The following is a 14,915-nucleotide window of genomic DNA, read 5'->3' as shown; positions in this document are numbered from 1 at the left end:
TGGTATACCTGGTAATTACTTACTCTGATGCAAGCAACTTACTTTAGTAAGATGCTGAAGCATTTTCTTTCTAATAGAAATCTATAGAAGCTTCTCGACTTCTAGGCATAGATTTTATTTATCTAAGGAAAAGTTTCAACTATTCCAGAAAAGATAAAGCCATGAAAGAATTCTTTAAATCAACAGTGAGAGGTCTCAGGTATGCTTTAGTATGCCTTAGACCAGACACCTGCTGTTGAGTGGGAGTAAAGAGTAGGTATCAGATTAATCCAGGAGAGGAACATTGGAAGAGAATCAAGTAAATCTTAAGATTAAGAAGAGGAACTATATGTTAGTCGATAAGGGTGTGTTTAAAACTCTTAGACTACACCACATCAGATTTCGAGACTTGCCTTTGTGCTAGAAAGTCTGCTGATAAGATGGTGATTACTCTGGGGGTGGAGTAGTGATTTTGGAGAAGTGTAAAAACCTATTGAAGTCTACCAGACAGAGACTGAATGTTAAAGTTGCAGGAAAGGTACTTATTCAGTCTAAGGAAAGTTCTATACATTTGTGGCACCGTTCCAACTTGTCTTAACAACTAGTGTTATTTCCTGATTAACCAAAAAGTAGTTGCCAAAAGTATAGAATCCAGTATCCCAAGAGAGTAGACATATAGAGAGGAATTTCACAATATCAAGGATTTTGTGATTAAGGAAGAGTAATGGTGGAGAAAAGGTTGTGGTTAATTCAACCTGTCAGATCCTATTACGAGGAGTATACTACTACTACACTTGATTTGTATATCAATGTGTTGAAATTATTTGAAATGCACATTTTGTTTTATATTAGTGCAAGTGGGAGTTTGTTGGGTTTTATACCCTAAATAAAACTCATTTCAATATAATCAGATTTACTTATTAATAAAGATCAGAAATAACATTTAATGTTGCATGGTTCACATGATTTATTTCATGATTATATGCATATAATGTATGAATTCTATTTAAGTCCAGAACATATGAATTTGTTAATGATTATAGTGTTGTCAGCACAGTAGAATATAATCTTAATTATATGTTCGAAAGTTTATTCCCTGATTTGTCAGAACACTGGATTTAGACTGGCATGGTATAATCAGCAAAAGGTATTCTTACACCTTAAATAAGTGTTATGTTCTTTCCAGAGCATTGGCAAAGTTTACCAGTATCGGATGTATGGAGTATACATCGGAAGGGACCGATATTGAACTTTGATTAGATATATTAAAATTTACCGTAATATCTATTCAATTCAATATCACCCGTTGATCCTAGATCAAATGATCTTAATCCTGATATGGTTAGGTTCGATCTCAAGAGTATTATACATGTTCTTTGATTTGTTTGTTAAGCCTACTTTTAGGTCAGGGTGATACGTACATTTTGGGAACATGATAGTATAATTGAGTGGGAGCGCTAACATAAATATGGAGTCTATAACTTCTATAGGAATTTATAAGTGAAACGATGATATCCTTCGAGCTTGGTTAAACAGAGATAAATGGTGGAGATCTCATTTCACTTCGCTGAAATATCATTTATACAGAGCTAAGTGTTTTAAGGATAAAATACATTGAAGGTGTAACGGTAACTTAGTGCCTATTCAATGTAGATCATCTATTAGAGGGTCATTGATCAAATTAGGATTATAACAATGGATAACTAATGACGTATATATATCGTGGAACATATAGAGCATTCTATATGACTAAGAGTGCAATTCCAAGTTCTAAGAGTGGATTCAATAAGGAATTAATAAGTTAGGGAATTTACTTGGTAAATTCGGTTCGACTTATTAGAAGCTCAGAAATATAGGCCCATGGTCCCCATACTAGTTGAGACCATACTGCTTGTAAGACTCAATTAATTGGTTTTGATTAATCAATTATAATTCTAAAGTTAGACTATGTCTAGTTTATGAATTTTCACTAAGCAAGGGCAAAATTGTAAAGAAAAGAGATTCTAGGTTTATTTATTAATCAAGAGACTTTATATGTCTAATTAATAAATATATTAAATGACAATATTATTTAATAATTAATTTTTAGTTATTAAATAGTTATAATTGGCATTTAAATGGTTAAATTGAAAAATTGGCGTTTTTGAGAAAATGGGATGGAAAAATGATAAAATAGCAAAATTACAAAGTGGGCCCAATCCACAATCCATGGCCGGCCACACTTAGTGTATTTTACCATTTATTTTTTCATTATTTTAATGCCAAATAATTCTAACTCAAACCTAGGTGGTTACCTATAAATAGATAGTGATGGCTCTCGTTCACACTTAACTTTGTCAGATGAAATTTGAGCCTCCTATTCTTTCTCTATAGTCGCCACTTCCCTTCTCTTTTCCTCTTCAATTTTGAACCTTGAGTGAATGAGTGAGTGCCCACACACATCAAGTGGTATCTCAATCATAGTGTGTAAGACTGTAGGAGATTCCAAACAACAAGAAGGAAAATCAGCATCAAAGGAAGGAGAGAAAGAGATCCAAGTTCAGATCTTGGTGATGCTCTGCTACAGAAAGGAATCAAGGGCTAGAGATCTGAACGGAAGGAGTCATTATATTCCACTGCACCCAATGTAAGGTTTTCTTAAACCCTTATGTGTTTATTTCATTGTTTTAAAATTCATATTAGGATGTTAATGAAACATACATGGTAGTAAATCTAGATCCTGGTAAAATATATCCAACAACAAGTCCTTCTCGCGTGGAGGGTAAATTTATGCCGATAACACATGCCCCTAGTTCTTCAGTATAGCTTGCTCTGTGCTGGAGAACTTAAAATAGTCCGAGCCCGCGTTTATCGATGATCATGATGCCTTGTTTATGTTGGGCGTCATATTTTCAATTGGTTATCTAAACTCGCAGGTTTCTTAATCATGGAATGCCTGGGACTAAACGGGTCGCGTATCGGGCATTCATGTATGAACCTCTCGGTGTTCTTAATTCATGGAATGCCTGTAACGAAACGGGTCGCGTATTGGGCATTCATGTATGAACCTCTCGGGGTTCTTAATTCATGGAATGCCTACGACTAATCAAGTCGCGTATCGGGCATTCATATATGAACCTCCCGGGGTTCTTAATTCATGGAATGTCTGCGACTAATCGGGTCACGTATCGGGCATTCATGTATGAACCTCTTGGGGTTCTTAATTCATGGAATGCCTGCGACTAATCGAGTCGCGTATCAGGCATTCATGTATGAACCTCTCGGGGTTCTTAATTCATGGAATGCCTACGACTAATCGGGTCGCGTATCGGTCATTCATGTATAAACCTCCCGGGGTTCTTAATTCATGGAATGCCTACGACTAATCGGGTCGCGTATCGGGCATTCATGTATGAACCTCTCAGGGTTCTTAATTCATGGAATGCCTGCGACTAAACGGGTCGCGTATCGGGCATTCATGTATGAACCTCTCAGGGTTCTTAATTCATGGAATGCCTACGACTAATCAAGTCCCGTATTGGGCATTCATGTATGAACCTCTCGGGGCTCTTAATCCATGGAATGCCTGCGACTAATCGGGTCGCGTATCGGGAATTCATGTATGAACCTCTCGGGGTTCGAATTCATGGAATGCTTGCGACTAAACAGGTCGCGTATCGAGCATTCGTGTGCTGACAACATAGAACTCGCGGGTTCTAGTCGAGTTGTCGTGCACATTGGTCATCCGGACAAAATGCTAGAAAAGATGCAGACTTTACATAGGCGCGGGGGAGAAACACTGGCTCATCACATATACTCGATATATGTCGCGACTGTGTTAACTTCTCTCTGCGTCCCGCTTTTATTCTTTTTACTATGCGTTGCATAGTGTGCGACTAGACCCTATCTCGATCGCACCTTCTCGCAAGTTTTGATACTGCGAGGAAATATTTTGGGAATCCCTCCCTTATCATGCCCCTAGTTTTTGTGATGAGATGTCACTGTGTAATCGTTGAACTTTTCTTGAGGGGCATTTGATCTGTCACATTGCAGGTGATCTTTAGTTTTACCTTATCGAGGTTTTTATAATGACTATCGATCATCATTTATATTTTCAAGATGCCCTGTCAGCAGAACTCTTTGGGGTATGTACTGCCCGTTAGGACGGAGAGGCATTTTCATTTTTTTTTTATGAATGGTCCAAATGAGGCATAGATTTGGCCATATGTGCGATGTGCTAGTATTATAAGTACCGAGCACCATCAGGGGTTTGCAATAAACTTGTTATTTTATCATGCCAAAATGAGTCTTTGGACTCGCCTATTTGTGATTATTAAAATAACTACTGCAATAGATTTTCTAAATAATTATGCAAAAATGAGCACACATAGCTCGCCAATTCGTGATTACTTAAGAATGAGCATAGTTGGCTCAAATAATTATGCAAAAAATGAGTACACATTGGGCTCGCTAATACATGAATAAATGTATAAAGAGCATATTTGGCTCCTAAATAGCCATGCAAAAATGAGCACAGACAGTGCTCGCCAATTTGCGATTAGATAAGCATAATTGTTGGCAAAAATGAGCACTATTTTCGACTTGCCAATTATTTGTGAGCATATGAAAAAATGAGCATTATAGTTGGCTCTAAGTATTATGCAAAAATGAGCACACATTGGGCTCGCCAATTTGCGATTATGAAAAAATAGGCATTGCAATACGCTCATAAATAATTATGCAAGAAATAAGTGTCATGTTTCACTCCATTTTGCAAATAAAATGAGCACATGTAAAAATATAGCTTTATCATGCATTCAAATGTATTTCTATTCGCCACAGAAGTTAACGGATTCTAATGTATCAAATATAAAATGATTATTTGACCAAAGTGTTAGACTTGATTAAAATAAAAGAAAAATTGCACCTGGTAATCTGTAGGTGTTGGGCTATCTGCACATATAGTGTCCAAGCATTGATTGATTCCTTCTCGTTGTTCTAATGTGCCTCTTTATTTTTATATATCCAATATATAAGAGGATGGTATTTACCAAGTGGACCATTGGGCCTTAAAATGAGACAAACAATCTTCTGTCGTTGGTAAATAATTCACGACCCAAACCTTTTCAATGGGGTTTGATTCTTTCATATTTCTGAGATGTTACGCCAGCAAACCTCTTGGAGTTTGTGCTGCTGGATTGAATCGGGGTGGTGCCTAAGCGAGGTGTTGGCTGTATCTGTGATGTACTAATGGGTAAAAATAATTGAGCACTATTGTGAGCTTGCCATATACTTGGTATTTTAGTATAAGAAAATAAGTTTTTGAGCTTGCCTCTTTGAGAGTACATAAGCATAGTTACGAACTTATCAAATAATTTTGCAAAAAATGAGCACACGTAAGGCTCGCTAATTTGCAAGTAGAAATATAATAACGGGTTTGCTAAATAATAACGCAAAAATGAGCACTATATTAGGCTCACCCATTTGCAATTATAGATAAGCGCAATAATAAATTTGCTAAGCAATTATGCGAGAATGAGCACACATCGGGCGCGCCAATTTCACAAATAAGCACAATAATAAGCTTGTTAAGTAATTATGCGGAGATGAGCACATATCGGGCTCGCGAATTTGCAAATATAGTAAAATTTATCTTCGATATATGACACTATGATAGTGTTTACCAATTAATTTCACATACATACTAGATTTTCTTTCATTAATTCAGCATATATTAATTTAATTTTTGAAAGCATAAACTAACAAGAAGAAAAATATAAGTTAGTCGTGGTAAACCCTAACAGTAGCGCCGCTGCATCAATGCCCCCGACTCTTCTAGGTTCCCCGGAGTATGTCCGATTGTCCTCCTCAGGCATAGTTGCAGGGGCGTAGTTCCTCCCAGTAGGCGTAGTCGTTCCTCCAGCAGTCGTCTGCAAGAGCGTTTCCTTCAGCAGCCGTCCGTTCGACTGGTTCCTTCCACTGCTGCATGTTTGATTGTCGTCGACCGGTATGTATTTGGTATTCTGAACGTCTGAAAGCTTCCCATGTCGTCTGTGCACGTCAGCAAACATAGGGGGTTGATTTAGATTTTTCAGCAGTTGGAAAGCATTACAATACAGGTCAGGTCTTGTCGTATGACATGGTTTCTTTGTTTTTCTGGTTACATGTTTCTCTGTTAATGGTTAGGTGTTAAGGTCGTTTTGTGATAGTCAGGCAATTTCTTGATTGTCGGGTTTCTTGGTTGTCGGGTTTCTTGGTTGTTGGGGTTCTTGGTTGACAGGTTTCTTTATTTTCTTGGTTGTGGGGGGCTATTTTTTTGTGGCTGACCGGCTCTTGTGGGAGTTTCTTTGTTTTCTGCATTGTGGGGGTTGTGCGTGTTGGCTCTTGGATCATAATTATGGCTTCGACAAGTTGGCACAATGGAGATACAGAGGAAGAAATATTGCGATTTCAGATTGAGGAGGAGGATCTTGAGGAGGTTGCAGTGATTACAGGGGGAGGAGATGATGGAATTGATGATAGATGGTGTTTGGTTGGACGATTTTTTGTCTAACCGGGTGATTGATTTTGAGAAAATGCAAAATATTTTGGCTTCCTTATGGCAGCCAGGTATGGGCATGTTTGTCAAACAATTGGATAATAATAGGTTCCTTTTCCAGTTTTATCATGAAGTAGATATTCAAAGGGTAATCAATAGGAGTCCCTGGACCTATGATAGGATGCAGTTAATTCTAGAGAGGCTAAAGGTTGGTGGGGATCCGAAGGCATTACCGTTGAACACTCTTGACATCTGGGTTTAACTCCATGATATGGAGCCTGAATGTATGTCTGAGGTTACTGTTGCTAAGGTGGGTAATACTATGGGGAAGTATATAGAGTCTGATCAGAAAAAATTTATAGGAGTATGGAGAGATTTCCTTCGCATCAGAGTCACTTTGAATATTGATAAACCATTACGCCGGTGAATGAAGCTCACAAAGGATGATGGGAGCTGGTTCTGGATTAATTTTAAGTAGGAAAGGGCCCCGACTTTCTGTTTCATTTTTGGTATAATTAGGCACTCAGAAAGGTTCTGTCATAAGTTGTTTCATCAGCCAATTAAGCAAATAGTGACGCCAAATGGTGAGTTCATGAGGGCTCTTCCCCAACGATCTCACAAGAATATTGGTTCTCGATGGCTCAGAACCAGGGGTGGAGCCCCCCGCCGGAGGTTGGTGGTGCCGAACCCGAGGGGATGGAATTGCCGACCATCAATGGGGGAAGACCTTCGGTCGGTGGGGATGCTGTGCATGTAGGTGTTGACCCAATGCCAAGTCACGTTAATGGTGGAGGTGTGGTTATGGCTCCCTCCTTTTCTCATGGCCCATGTGTCAATCAAGGAGAAGTTTCTAAGAATAGGGGGAAGGATATTGTGTATAGCTCTAATAATAGCCTGGTTGTTATTGATAACAAAAAAAGGAAAGTAAGTGACGGTGATAAAGACAGTGCTGAGGTGGTACAGCATAATAGTTCAAAAAACTCATCTTTGGCGGGCCTTGGCAATGGGCTCGCCAATCATTATGAAAATACTGTCTTGGAACTGCAGTGGGCTTGGGCTGCCACGGAATGTTCAGTTCCTAAAAGAACTTGTGGTTCAACAAAGGCCTAGGGTTGTTTTTTTGTGTGAGATGTTAAGTAATCAATTGAAGATGGATCGGGTTTGTATGAGTTTGGGCTTTGAGGGGTGTTTTGTGGTTGCGGCCCAAGGAAGAAGCGGGGGTTTAGCACTGTTATGGAAGAATCAAGAGGAGGTCAAGGTCGAGTCGTTTTACACAAACCATTTAGATAGTCTTATAACACTTGATGGGCAGAGGGAATTTAGGTTCACTGGAATTTACGGGGAACCTAATAGAAGTTTAAGGAAGAATACCTGGGACCTATTACGGACTTTACATGGGCGTTCTACCACTCCTTGGTGTTTAATGGGAGATTTCAACAATGTGCTTTGTCAGGGTGAGATGTTCGATGGATTGCCTTACCCATCGTGGCTTATTGACGACTTTCAGGAGGTTGTTCATCAATGTGGGCTGATTGATTTGGATCTGTGTGGCCATCCTTTTACGTGGGAAAAGAGTAGAGACACTGCTCAATGGATAGAAGCCCGGTTGGACAGAGCGATGGTGAGTAATTCTTGGTTAAATAATTTCTCTTCATCTAAATTGTTTAATCTTGATATTTCTCCTTCGGATCATAGCCCCCTTCTGCTGGATGTTCTTTTTCGGGAGACTATTGCTCAGTAGGGGTGTTCGCAGTGCGGGTAGTGCAGTTTTTAACTATTTTTTCAAACCAACCCGCACATACAGTTTTTCCAATTTTCCAAACCGCACCCGCACCGCGATACTAAAAAACTGCAAAAATCGCACCGCAAAAAATGATGCGGTGCAGTGCGGTTTATGCAGTTTGAACTATCACAATTTTTTTTCAATCATCATAAAATAATTAAACTATCATTAATATAATTATTCCAAAATACTTAAGAAAATACAACAAACTTGAGACTAAGAAAAGTTATAACAACAACAATAGGTCAATAATCTTTTTAAAGTTTCAACAACACACCTAAATCAAAATAACAAACTTGAAACTAATTAAATTCCAACAACAATATAAATGTACAACTAACATACTTTCAGCAATAGATTAAAAATAAAACAAACACAAACTTCCAATTCCAAATTTCAATACACATGTATGGGCTTGGGTTTGTTGCTAAGAAGAGAGGGTTTGTGAAGAGTTATGGATTTTGCCCTAAGATTTATAGGCTTTGGTTGGGCTCATATGTATGGGCTTAATTAAATAAATATAAAAATTGAAATTTTAAAACATGCGGTGCGGTGCAGTTTGAATCGCAATTTAATAATTCAAAACCGCAAACCGCACAGCACCACGCGGTTTGGGAAAAATTCAAACCGCAACCGCACCGCGAAGAATTTCAAACCGCATTTTTTTTACGGTGCGGTACGGTGCAGGCGGTTTGAGCGGTTTGATGTACACCCTTATTGCTCAGACGAGATCTTTCAAATTTGAAATTTCTAGGCCAGTCATCCTGACTATGAAGATGTGGTTAGGCGTAATTGGTCTTCGTTAGCAAGGCAAGATATTGTTCGGAAGATACAGGAATGTGGTACTACTCTTCAGCATTGGGGAAAGGATGTGTTTTGCAACTTTTCTTCTCGCATTAAACAATGCAATCGGTTGTTAAAGCAATATAAGAAGCGACGTGATGAGGACGGGAAGAGATTATTTTATGAGGCTAAAAAGGAGCTTTTTGCTGTTCTTAACCAAAGGGAGGTTTTTGGGCGACAAAGATCTAAACAGTTATGGCTTCAAGCGGGTGATCAAAACAGTAAGTTCTCTCATTCTAAAGCTTCTGCGCGAAAACGAAATAATCACATTACTAGGTAGAAAGACTCTGAGGGTAATTTGAGACAATGGGATAATGGGCTTGAGAATGTCATGGTTGAGTACTACAAGGAAATCTTTACTGCTGAACCTACTAGCTGGGAGGAGTTGTTGGACTGTGTTGTGCCTACTGTCCAAGATGAGCATAATGAGGCTTTACTACGGCCTATATTGGATCAAGAAGTTAAAGAGGGAGTCTTTCAAATGCATCCAGATAAGTCCCTCGGTCCTGACGGGATGAATTCGAAATTTTTTCAGAAATATTGGTCCATTGTTGGTAGTGATGTGATCCATACAGTTAAATATTTCTTTACAACCGAACAAATGCCGGTAGGGATGAATAATACGAGTATTGTGCTAATCCCAAAAAAGAAGAACCTTGAGCAAATGAGTGAGCTGCGCTCCATTTCTCTCTGCAATGTCATTGCCAAAGTTATTACTAAGGTTCTTGCTAACAAAATGAAGGGATTACTGTCTGAGGTTATCTCCAAACATCAAAGCGCTTTTATCCCTGGCACGTTAATTACAGATAATATTATGGTCTCTTTCAAAATTCTACATTATCTTAAGCGGAAGCAAGTGGGCAAGGATGGTTTTATGGCGTTGAAATTGGATTTAAGTAAAGCTTATGATAGTGTGGATTGGCATTTCTTGTATGATATGCTTGCTCGGTTGGGATTCGCTGTTCGTCTTATATTTGGATGCTTGTCGTCGGTACAGTACCAGATTGTGAGTAGTGGCCGAACTATGGGGCCTATTGTGCCTAGTAGAGGCCTTCGACAGGGAGACCCTATATCACCTTATCTTTTTTTGGTATGTAGCTTTTTTTGCTCTTATTCGCAAGTTTGAAGAGAGGAAGTGGTTGCATGGTTGTAAAGTGGCTAATGGAGAGCCTAGTCTCTCTCATATGCTCTTTGCGGATGACAGTTTTCTGTATTGTAAGGTGACCAATGGCGAGATGAATCGGGTTCTTCAGTTGCTTAGGATGTTTGCTACTGCAACGGGACAACGTCTTAATTTTGGGAAGTGTTCTGTCTTTTTTAGCACTAATACTTCATCCCATTTGCGGCAAGCCATCTGTACTACTCTGGGCATCCATGAAGCGACTGAGCACAGTATGTATTTGGGGCTCCCGAGTACTATTGGCTGGAATAAAAATGTCATCTTCGGCTATTTGCGGGACAAAGTTCAGAAGCGGATCTAGTCTTGGGACAATAAATTTCTATCTCGTGTAGGAAAGGAAGTTCTTATTAAATCAGTTGTTCAATCTCTCCCAGCCTATACAATGAATGTGTTTCTCATTCCTATCGGAATTTGTCAGGACATTGAGCGAGCTATTGCCAAGTTTTGGTGGAGGTCAAACAAGAATAAAGGCATACACTGGCTAAGCTGGGACAAGCTCACGAAACACAAGAGAAATGGGGGTATGGGATTTCGAGATTTAAGGGACTTCATTTTAGCTCTACTAGCTAAGCAAGGATGGAGGCTTTTGACTTGTGGGGATAGCTTGATGGGGCAAATTTACAAAGCTAGATACTTTTCGTCAGGGTCTTTTCTTACATCGACCCTGGGGTATAATCCAAGTATACTTGGAGAAGTGTGTTTGAGGCTAAGGAGTTAGTTCGGGCTGGGGTTCTGCGATTGGTGGGTGATGGTTCTACCGTTAATATCTTGTCTGAGCCTTGGCTTCTTGATGAGATGAACCCTTTCATTGAATCTGTCCATCCAGGTCTTCTGGGAAAGTCGGTCGACTCTTTAATGAAAGTCGAGCTAGTTGAATGGGATGGGGAAGTATTAGTTGATGTGCTCACTGCTAGAGATCAAGCTTTGGTGTGGAAAATTCCGCACAATAGTCATATGAGTACTGATTTGTGGTACTGGTTACATGATGCGTCAGGAGTTTTCACTGTTAAGAGTGCATATTCTCTGCTTCAATCAATGAAAACTAGCAGAGATATTCCAGATAGCTCTGGATTCCGGTGACTCTTATGGCAGTTACAGCTCCCTCCAAAGGTTCTTAATTTTTTGTGGAGAGCTTCTACCAACAGTCTCCCAACTCGGTTTCATCTTTCCACAAAACATGTTCCAATTGCTGCAACATGTCTGTTCTGTCTCACTGCTCTTGAGACGACTCTGCATGTGCTGGTGCGGTGCTCTTTTGCTCAAAGTTGTTGGAGCAAGGTTCCAAAAACTGCTGTGGCGCCTGATGCAATGTTGTTCTCAAGTTAGTTCGAAGCCGGTTTGGCATTGTGGAACACGGCCGAGGCTCTTGAGGATGGTATGGTCTGTTGGTCAGTTTGGACTTATCGTAACGATTTGGTTTGGAACTCCAAACACCCTGATGCGAGTGAGGTAGTGGCAATGGCTCAGTTAAATTATGTTGAATGGTTTAATGCTCAAAAACTTAATGTCACATATGCAAGCTTAAACTGGCCGACTGCACTACTTGTGGAGCAATGGACAGCACCCGATTTCCCTTTTGTTAAAGTTAATGTGGATGGTGCACTTTTTTCTGCCCAAGGGCGGTATGGAATGGGTTTGATTGCAAGGTCTGTTGCGGGTTTGGTTTCGAGGGCCAGAAGTTTATCTAGAGAAGGCTCTTTGCAACCTCATATTGTCGAAGCCATTGGTATCAAGGAAGCTGTCTCTTAGAGTTAAGCAAATGGATGGTCACATGCTGTAGTTGAATCGAATTGTTTAAGGGTCATTAGTGATTTGCAAAAGTTCAAAAATATGGCTTCTCCTTATGGTTATATTCTTTATGATTGTATGACTTTGGTTGCTAATTTTGATGTTGTTTCTTTTATTTTTGCTAAGCAGTTGCGCATGCTTTGGCGCGATCTTCTCTTTCTGAGATTGACTGTACTTTTAGTAGAGACTCCTTACCTTTTGTTATTGCATCCTTGGTTTTGGATGATTTAGTTTAATGAAATTTAATCATTATTCAAAAAAAAAAAAAAAACAAGAAGAAAAATATACGTGCACCTGAATATAATATGTATATCCGAGACTTTTCATTCACTTGGGCCAAGTATTGGGCTCCATGAAACTAGTCCACCAAAAACGAATTGACTTTTGAATATTATATGCTTCTCTACTCCTTGCATACAAAGCCACGTGCTCTTTTCATTTATATACAAAAGCTATTGTGCATATAATACGGGTGGTGACAAAAATTCATGGGAATTTTCATATTCATTGTATGGCCATTGGACTATATTTTAATGGGAAATTTTCATCACGCACCTAAATTTGGAAATTATTTATAAAAATAACTTTGTTTTTGTGAGTAAAAGGAATTTTTACATATCATACCTTTTTTTCTATCTTAATATCAAATATACCTTACTCAATCTAATAAGCTATTTCTTTGTCTTTTATACATATTTAATAATCTTTTTTTTTCATATGTAGTATTTGAAATTTTCGTTTCCCTCTTTTTCTCACTCTCTCTTTTTATTTTATATTTTCTTTTAGGTTTAACCTACTTTTTTTTTATGCCTTCACCCCATGATAATTTTTTTTATTTATTTGTTTTTTTTATCATTCAACTTTTTATCTTTCTTTTCTCACATTTTAAAAAAATATTTCTGTTCACATTACTACTTAGTTGAATTTAAAAATGATATTGTTATAATCTACTCTTCAATATGATTATTTCAAGACAAAGGAAACATGTATATTCTTTTTTATTTCCAAAATAATAAAAAAAAAATAATTGAATTTCTTATAATACCAATAAAATTTTATTTTTATTTAAGTTAACAACTTAAGTTTATTTTTAAAATTTAATTCATTGGACAACTAATTAGTTTCTACCATAAAAATATAATAGCATTTTTTATAAACTAAATTTAATACAACAAACTTAAAGTTACTAAAAATATATCTTAATTGGTAACTTAGATATTAAAAATTTAACTAATAAATTATGTAAGTTGTTTTATTTAATTGTAACACATTAGTTTTTTTAAAAAAAAAATTATGCCGCATTAGTTTCTTAAATAAGTTTAAAGGTAATAAATATGTTGCTAAAAGAAGTTATGTAAAAGTTTCTTAAACAACAAAATAACATAATATAATATGAAAATGAATATATATATATATATAGAAAAAATTTATGGTAGGTACCCTTGTTTATAGTATACTGATATGTTTTTGAACATTGATAAAGATGATTTTTGAAAGTACAAGATAATTATTGTATAACTCAATGGATTGAATCAAATATCTTGATGTCAAAAAAAAAAAAAAAACTTTACAAATATAAAAAAATCACGGAACCTAATAAAATCACAATAATTTATGTCTCTAAAATTTTAATTATTGATAACAAGTTTAGAAATATAAAATTAGATGTTCTTGTATTTTTTTTCTTCTTGTTTTATTTAAATTTTATTGAAAGATTTTATATATAGAAATTTCACTAAAATGTCATTACTTACATATTTTACTTATATGTTTATTATTATTTTGAAAGAATTTAATTTATTTATTTATTTATTATTACATAACCAATATTTTTTTTACATAAACAATGTTCTTTGGATGGAACATGATTTTTTTTCTCCAGTTTTTCTTTTTATAATTAATTTATTGCAACTAAAATGTAAGTTTTTTACTTAAAAAAAATCGAAATGAATCATACTATTAATTATTTTTCCTAAATGTGTCTTTTTCTTTTTTTTATTTTTTTTGTAAAAAAAGACAGAAAAAATAAAAAGCAAAAATATGGTGATATTCATAATTTTTCTAATTAAACATAAATATCATAGTAAGAGATAATTATTTGAAAAAAAAAAATATAGTATCTACAAATTTTTATTTTCTTTTTTTAGTTTTTTATAACTCAAAATAAGTATATAAGTATCATTAAATTTTATGTCAAATATAACAGATTAATTAAATAAATAAATAAATAAAATCTATTTTTATAGGTGTCTTACAAATATTTAGAGATATTTCATACTCATTTGAAATGGTTATTTTGTTAGACTAACAATCTGTTTCGGTATCCAAGAGAGTTTTTCAATCTATTTATTTTTCATGATCGTGTACGTTGTATATTTTAAGAGCACCTGTAAATTTTTAGAAAATTTCGAGTAGTTTATAATGTCAAAAATAAGATCTAAATATTTTATTGCACGCACGACTGTTCGTTCTTACACACATATTAAACAACTTTTTGAACCTTATTTTCCGCATTGTAAAATATTTAAAAAATTTTGAAATCTACAAGTAATCCTAAATAGCTATAACATACACGATCATGAAAAAAAAAAATGAACTAAAAATCTTTTTTGGATGCCAAAACAGATATAGAGTCTACTAGAACACCCTTTTAGGGGTGTACAGTAGATTTTAGTAGAATTCATCATAAAAAATTAATGTAGAAAAAGAAAAATATTTTGAAAATAATTGTACCCCCTATTATTTTGATAGACCCCCTTCTCTGTTTTGGTATCTATGAGAGTTTTTAAATTATTATTTTTCTTAATCATGTACATTGTAATTAC

This window comes from Cannabis sativa, chromosome 9 (genome assembly GCF_029168945.1).
Source record: "Cannabis sativa cultivar Pink pepper isolate KNU-18-1 chromosome 9, ASM2916894v1, whole genome shotgun sequence".
Classification (NCBI taxonomy): Eukaryota; Viridiplantae; Streptophyta; class Magnoliopsida; order Rosales; family Cannabaceae; genus Cannabis; species Cannabis sativa.
This window is presented reverse-complemented; position numbering follows the sequence as displayed.